The sequence below is a fragment of the Camelus ferus genome, chromosome 29, assembly GCF_009834535.1.
Source record: "Camelus ferus isolate YT-003-E chromosome 29, BCGSAC_Cfer_1.0, whole genome shotgun sequence".
Classification (NCBI taxonomy): Eukaryota; Metazoa; Chordata; class Mammalia; order Artiodactyla; family Camelidae; genus Camelus; species Camelus ferus.
The window spans coordinates 9,313,463-9,320,587 of NC_045724.1; the positions used below are offsets into that span (position 1 = coordinate 9,313,463).

General features: G+C 34.5%; 1 long non-coding RNA gene across 1 annotated transcript; it reads right to left on the bottom strand.

The window, feature by feature from the left end:
• Positions 1-329: 329 nt before the first annotated feature.
• On the bottom strand, positions 330-2,309 carry LOC116660425. The gene is made up of 3 exons (XR_004315928.1): positions 2,300-2,309; positions 1,387-1,447; positions 330-377 (listed from the first exon to the last, which is right to left on the bottom strand). It is a non-coding gene; the product is annotated as an uncharacterized LOC116660425 (long non-coding RNA).
• Positions 2,310-7,125: the final 4,816 nt, after the last annotated feature.

Genomic DNA, 7,125 nt, shown 5'->3' on the forward strand with positions numbered 1-7,125 from the left:
GGCTTAAGTAATGAGAAAGCTTATCCAAAAATCTTTAGCATTTGGGCTCAAGTTAAGGAAATCAATACAGTCATTTCCCATCTGAACTGCATATGTGAGTTTTATGTACGGGAGACAAGACAAAGCCAAATTCAGATAAATCAATAGCATTGTCAATAGAACATGAAACTGACAAATGGCGTTTTTCAGCAATTAAAGTGAGCTGTAAACATACAGAGGCTAATCAATTACAATGTTGTGCCATTAACAGTTTTTAATTGGCAAAAAAGTTATGCATGAATGTGACTCTCCAGGAATGAAGAGTAGAGAACCTACCTGAGCATGGTGTGGGACAATTTCACCAATGTTTTTACGAACACAGATGACTCTACATACATCTGCCAAATAAAGACTTTAATTAGACAGATTGCATTTGAAAATAAAATGATTTATCTAAGCCTGTGAAATATTTTATAAACCCAGGAAAGGTACACATATTAACTGTGTTCTTTCCTTTGGAATGCACTATTTCAAACACTGCTTTAAACTTACAGAGACTGTTTACCTATTTTTGTATCTGCTAATTGAATTAAATTAAAATAACTTACAGCTAAGTTGAAATAATACCATTATTCATAAATCTGAGAAATAAAAGACCAGGTTAAAGCTTCACATTTCTGCCTTGATTGTATTCTTCAAAAATACAAAAAAAAGTCTTTAAAAATTATTTTGGTAATACATAGAGAATTCCAGCATTTATTCAAATGACTTCAAAAGTGTCTTGTGTCAGTGATAACCTGTAATAAAATACTGAATGATTATGGTTTGCCATTACCCTGAAGTATTCAGGAAAATTGCATTAAAGAGAGCCAAATATAATTCATAATATACTAAGGTAGGTATATCATTAAAATGTAGATAAAACCTTTGTTTTTAATAAAAAATGATATAACAAAAGTAAAAGGTTAATTGAAAAGCAAAATAAACTACCGAATTTAGTAAGGCACATTACCTAGATTACCAGAAATCAATGAAATCATTAAAACAATTAATAACATAGAGCTCCATTCAGACTAAGATAAACTCTGTGGCTATTAGAATGCGGATACAAGGCTACAGAGACATCTATTCTGACTGGGTAATTTCCTCTCCTCTGTAACAGTTCAGTAATATATGCAACTGGCATTATACAGCCACCCATTTCTTCCTGTGAGACAAGAGATCTTTCATGCTTTTTGCTGTCTATGCTAAGTGAATCAGAAGAACCACAGTCTTCACAGAAGGGAACATATTCCACCACCGTGTTCAGGATATAAAATGGGCCATTAAAGCATCAGTACTATTAATCAAAACGTCATAATTGTTCAGCTTCTTCCCTGGGTAGAAAATGTGCAGAGTTCTACTCACCCTCCAGTCAGACACAGGGATGTATATTCAGCAAGGACAGACACAGACATCTTCTCAGTACCTATGAGGGTAAACCTAAAGTCATCATATACTTCTCTGAAGATCATTTACTGGGAGGAAACTGAAAATAAGCACTCATGAACTTCATGAGTTCATGAACAGAACAAAAGTTATAATTATAAATGTTCTTTTTGCTCAATGCACACAAAAAATGTGAAATTCTAGAAGCAGAACAAAAAAATAAGGTAATGTTATGAAACAGAAAAAGATGCTTGAATTTTAACCCTATTCCAAAGCTTCAGCCTTGATTTAAAGGAAGTTTGTTTTAAACAAAGCAAAAAACACAGGTGACATTTTAAACCTATTTCAAGGTTTCATTGCCACCACTCTCAAATGCCAAGACTCAATGATCACATACTATTTGGGTCTTTTTTCATTCAGACTAAAACCAAGAATAGACTGGTGCTCCCCAATAGCAATATAACTTCAGAATAATTTATCATTTTTGATAAAAATCTTTGTATTTAATAAGGGAAAAATCTGACCTCCTTAAAGAAAAGAATGTTTTTTCATTCCTTTAATATCTAGCTAAGGAAATGCAAATTGTTAGTAAATATTTAAGAAATAGTATGCAAGCGAACAAAAACTGAAATCTTAAGTTTTTGAAAGGGACTCTGCTAAACAAAGAATGTTCTGTATAAACATCTAAGAAAATACATGAACAATTTACAACATATCAATAAACTGAATAGAAAATAGTAGACTAAAACAACAAAAAAAGTTCATTCTTAATTTTATGTTCTAAAGAAAAAGATATCCCAGTTTAAAGAAATAGTATGAGTCATGTAGAAAATGTATATTAGACAAAATCCTACAAAAACAACACATGCACATATGAATAATTAGAACTTACTGAATGGCAGTGGTTCTGGAGGCAGGCGGATCTTGGCTTGACATTGAAGCTCTGCCATTTGCTAGCTGTGCTGATTTGGGGCATATTTTATTTGAGAAATTCGTTATCTGTAAAAAGTAGAGAAAATAATAGAAAAATTTTATGAGGTTTTTATGAAGATTAGAGCAGATGATATATATCATTTTTGACATGGTGCCTTATACACATTAGGCCTTTGCTCAATGCTTCATGACCAGATGAATTCATTCATTTATTAATTAATAAACATTAGTCTTATTATAATACAGACTTTGAATACAATACTGAAATTTCAAAATATATTGCTAGTCAAGTCATTTGTATGTAACTCTAATTAAGAAAATGTTTTATTGTAGCTGCAGACAGAGGTCCTAGAATAACTCTACCAAGAGGGATTCAGATTGCTATAAAGCCATGATCATTCATTCACTCAACAAATGCATATTGAATACCATGTTATAGCAGGCACAGGATTTTAACCCTACATTGAGTAGAATTTTTTAGATGACACTCATTAGCAGAACCATTTTACATGTAACTGAGAACTATAAAGCAAGTATTACACTCAGTGACAAGATAATACTTTGCCAAGCACCGTTACCCTAAGAAGCAAAGTTGGTGACAGCTCTCTCCTAGATATCTGCTTTCGCCCTGGCTCAGAGGTCACCCGAAGCTGAACACATGAAGAATCAAGGCTCAGTTTTCGCTTTCAGCAATATATAGATGACCATAAGCCAGTCTCTATTAATTTCTAATAAAGTATATAAAGGCTAAGTAGGCCAAAATATTACTTTCTGTGTTTCATGATCTCACCCTTAAAAGGCAACATAAGATATCAAATTTGTGCATTCCTTCAACAAATATTACTGGCTACCCATTACATAGTAGGTGCTGGAGATAAAGCAATAAATTAGATGAGGAAAAACCCATGCTTTTATGGAGTTTATACTCTAGCTAATTCTTATTTGATACTTACTACATGTCAGGCACTAAACACTTTACATTTATTAATTTGCATAATCTTCATGACAACCCCATGAAGTCATTACTATTACTACCCCTATTTTACAGATATGGACACTGAGGCAAAGAAAAGTTAAATAACTACCTCAAGATTAAAGCTTTTAAAAGCTGCTCTCAGAGTTTGAACTAGGCTCTGTATACAATGAACTTGCAGTCCAGGCAGAGGAGCTGCGTGTCAGTGGATCACATTGCTCAGCCTAATGGAATACTACAAACTGCGCTACAGAATGCTGGCTGTCCCCAGGGCACTGGCTCCTTTCCCTGGGGCCCCTTGTTCCCTGAGTGATGCCTGGAGATGCCCTGATACAGACCTACTTTCCAGTCGTCTTTTATATTCATCCATCGATAGCACCATTACCTCATGCCTCATAGGTGTTAATACAGTTAAGTAAGTTACATTCCCACCACTTGGATTGCTGGGTGAAACTGAGACAGTCCTCTTGTACACCTTTCCCAGAGAGGAAGATCTATTTTATGCTTTCTTTTTTTTTTTTTTTTAATTTTAGTTTGTTCTCAATTTTGTGTTTTAGGAGTATAGGGGCTCCTAGTCTTTGACTACATCTATTACAAGAACTGGAACCAGAAGTAAGCATTTATATTACTAAATCATTTTGTTTCTGGAGATCAACAGCACATTGTTTACACACTGTATCAGCAAGGACACAGTTTTCTTTGTAGACTTCAGTTGAGTAATATTTTAAATATATATTCTGTGAATATTTCATAGCTATTTATATTTATTATCTAATACATAGTAATTTAAATAATATATATTTGGCTTTATTTATTTATTTTATTACCTATAATAAATAGTAATTTAAGTAATACGTTTAAGTACTATATCACCAGGTACATGCACGCTACATTCTATAATAAAATAACACCATCTTGCTTTTCAGCCCTCCTCAAAAGTATGTCTCCTCTATCATAGCAGTGGTTTTGTATCTGAATTCAAAAGTTTAAATCTAAAATTTCAGTAGCTTTTGAAATTGGCTACAAGCAAAAATTGATGATTATCATTTGGAATAATTCTTTAAATATGTTCTTACTTTTTTGTTTGTTTGTTTCCTGGTTGTTCCCTGTGTCTCTTTTCTTTTTTCCTTAATGTATCTTAGTCCCTTCAATTTCCTTCTCAGTACTCCACTAACACTTCCTCTCAATTCTAACTTAATCTACTATCTTCTTTCCCATTAACCTTTAATATACACGCTTGCTATCTCCTCTTTACTTCCTATCTGGCCCATTCATCTCTCATTTCTTTCCTAATATAATAGATGTGGGAAAGGAAACTCAATCCTCTATAAAACAAATACTGAAATTAAGATCTCGAAGATTAGAGAACAGGATAACTCCATTGCACCACTGGAATACAAACATATTTACATATCATCTTTTTCTCAGAGTTTTTTTCATCTTGCTTTTTCTAAACCAATGTTTCTAGCAGGGGGAAAAGGCAGACTAATTTTTAGTCCCTCTCTGCTCCATCAAGTGCAATTTCTCTAAACTGCATTTGAATTAACCTGTTCAAAGGATTAAGAGTACATGGTATTTATCTTTGAATCTCTGCTACCTGGCAGAGTGACTGCCCCGGAGTAGGCCCTCAGTGAGCATTTGATGAGCAGAACTGAAACAAGCAGGCTTCACACTTGCTAGGAAAATAAATACGTAAATTAAAGGAAAAACTGCTCACCAGTGCCTGTGGTGAGGACGGCAGAGTTGGTGGGGCAGGTAGTCAGTACACAAATTTTATCCCACTCTCCAATCTCTCACTCTTCTCTCTGATTATCTCTTCCCTTCTCTTCTAGGCCAGGTATTCAAGTTTCCAGCAGCTGTTTGAGGGTTAGGGTTAGGGTTTTACCTAGAGGCTCAAAAACTCAAATGGCTGGTGCTTTAATAAGCTGTGTTTTTGATCCGTGAATACATGGTGAACCAATCTCACACCAAGGTGCAAGAAAACCATAAATGTAAAAATTTCCTTTAATGATCTTTCTTTTCTTCCATTCCTATCCCTCTGTAACACTCAGATTTCAAGACATACTGAATTAAATTCTAACATGGTTTCAATACAACTTGGACTCACAAGTGTCAGCAGTGTGAGTAAGGCTGCGTATCATGGAGAAGAGTGGTGTTCACGTGGAATCTTTCAGAGGCTCCCATGAGGGTTTCAAAGTTTCCACCCCCTCCCCTCTGTTTTACCCAAAGAAGATCTGGTTTATTTTATACATTTGACTTCTGCATGCTTTTTTTTAGAGAAAGGAATCGGTTGCTATTTATATTTTGACATCAACCAACCCACATCAATTCTATCACCTAAAAAAAAAGAATAAAATTGGAACTAAAAAAAGTTAATAACTGGTATGTTCAAAAATGAGCAGATGGAAGAACCAGGATCTGAACCACTGAAAGTACCATTAAGTCCTTCATCTTCCAGGAATATGTTTTCTCTGGTCTGCTGTATTTGAGAGAGTAGGATGGTTGATAAGAAAATGATTCTGTGCTACACAGCGAAAGTTTGGTCTGCTGTTTATTTCTGCTATATTCAGAGTGAATCTCATTCTGAAACTTAGTTCAACCAGTTCTGGAATTCACATCCAGTGAAAAAGAAGAAGGATGTGTAGACAATAATATGTTTTACCAAGTAAATACATGAGTTAATTTCATACTAGAGAATGGAAACCTGTATGTGGTACAGTGGAGGCCCATGGCAGGAATAGACAATACTTCAAAGGTGCCAAACTAAGATGTGATGCAGGTAAATGACACAGAATCTGATAAGGGTCAGGTATGAGCAGGTTGAGACAGGTAGCCTAATTGTCAGAGTTGACTATGGTCAAGTTTGAGATAGATTGGAGCATTCAAGTGGAAAATACTTAAAGCAAAGAGGCAGTCTTCACACTTGTCACCAACTGAGTATTTTAGGATTTGTGGGCTTTCTAGAAGTCTCACACCTTCAAGATCTAATTAATTGTCCTTATCCCTAACTCATTTCACCTGATCGTTGAAAAAAAGATCTTTTAATTAGTCACTGTAACACCAATCATCTCCATTCCTTTTGAATCCTCCATCTGATAAAACGATTTTATCCCCTAGGTTTGGCGATTCATTTACTCGCCAACACAGTTCCACATTTAGTAAAATGTGGTGATAAATCTGAGAATGTAATCCGTCATATATAAGAAACATTATGTATATCTATGTGTTATTTCTATTTTTGGCTGTTTTGATTTGTGTGTTTGTTTTGTCTATCCATTTCTCTTTCCAGAAAAATTTTCATTTTCTTCGGGATCAAGATCTTTATACATTAATGATATATTTTAAAAAGTTCAAAATTCAGTGTAAGAGACACTCATCATAGTAAGATTCACACTAAGATTCCATAAAACATGTGGGGGATAAGGTAAATGAGGGATAAAGTAGAGGGGGGATAAAGTAGAGGGGGCTGGAGCACCAAATTTAGCTACATTGGAAAGTATCTTCAATCTCTCAGTGAGGAATTTATCCACTATGTCATATATAAATATTATAGCAAAATCTATGCAATCCTCGTCACAGAATGAGATCTAATTATTCTCAATGTGTATGTTTGCCACATTTTAAAAGTTAAAAATAAAGAACATATGTTGGTTATTGTTAAAGATAACTACCTGGACTCCCCTCAACTTTCATGCTCAGAAGATGAATCAAGGGAAAGGCATGTAATAGCATGTTTGGAAAGGAAATAGTGAATATTCCAGTAGTAAGGTAGCATCTGCTGAATGGTGAGCAAGCAGAAAAAAATTCATCTG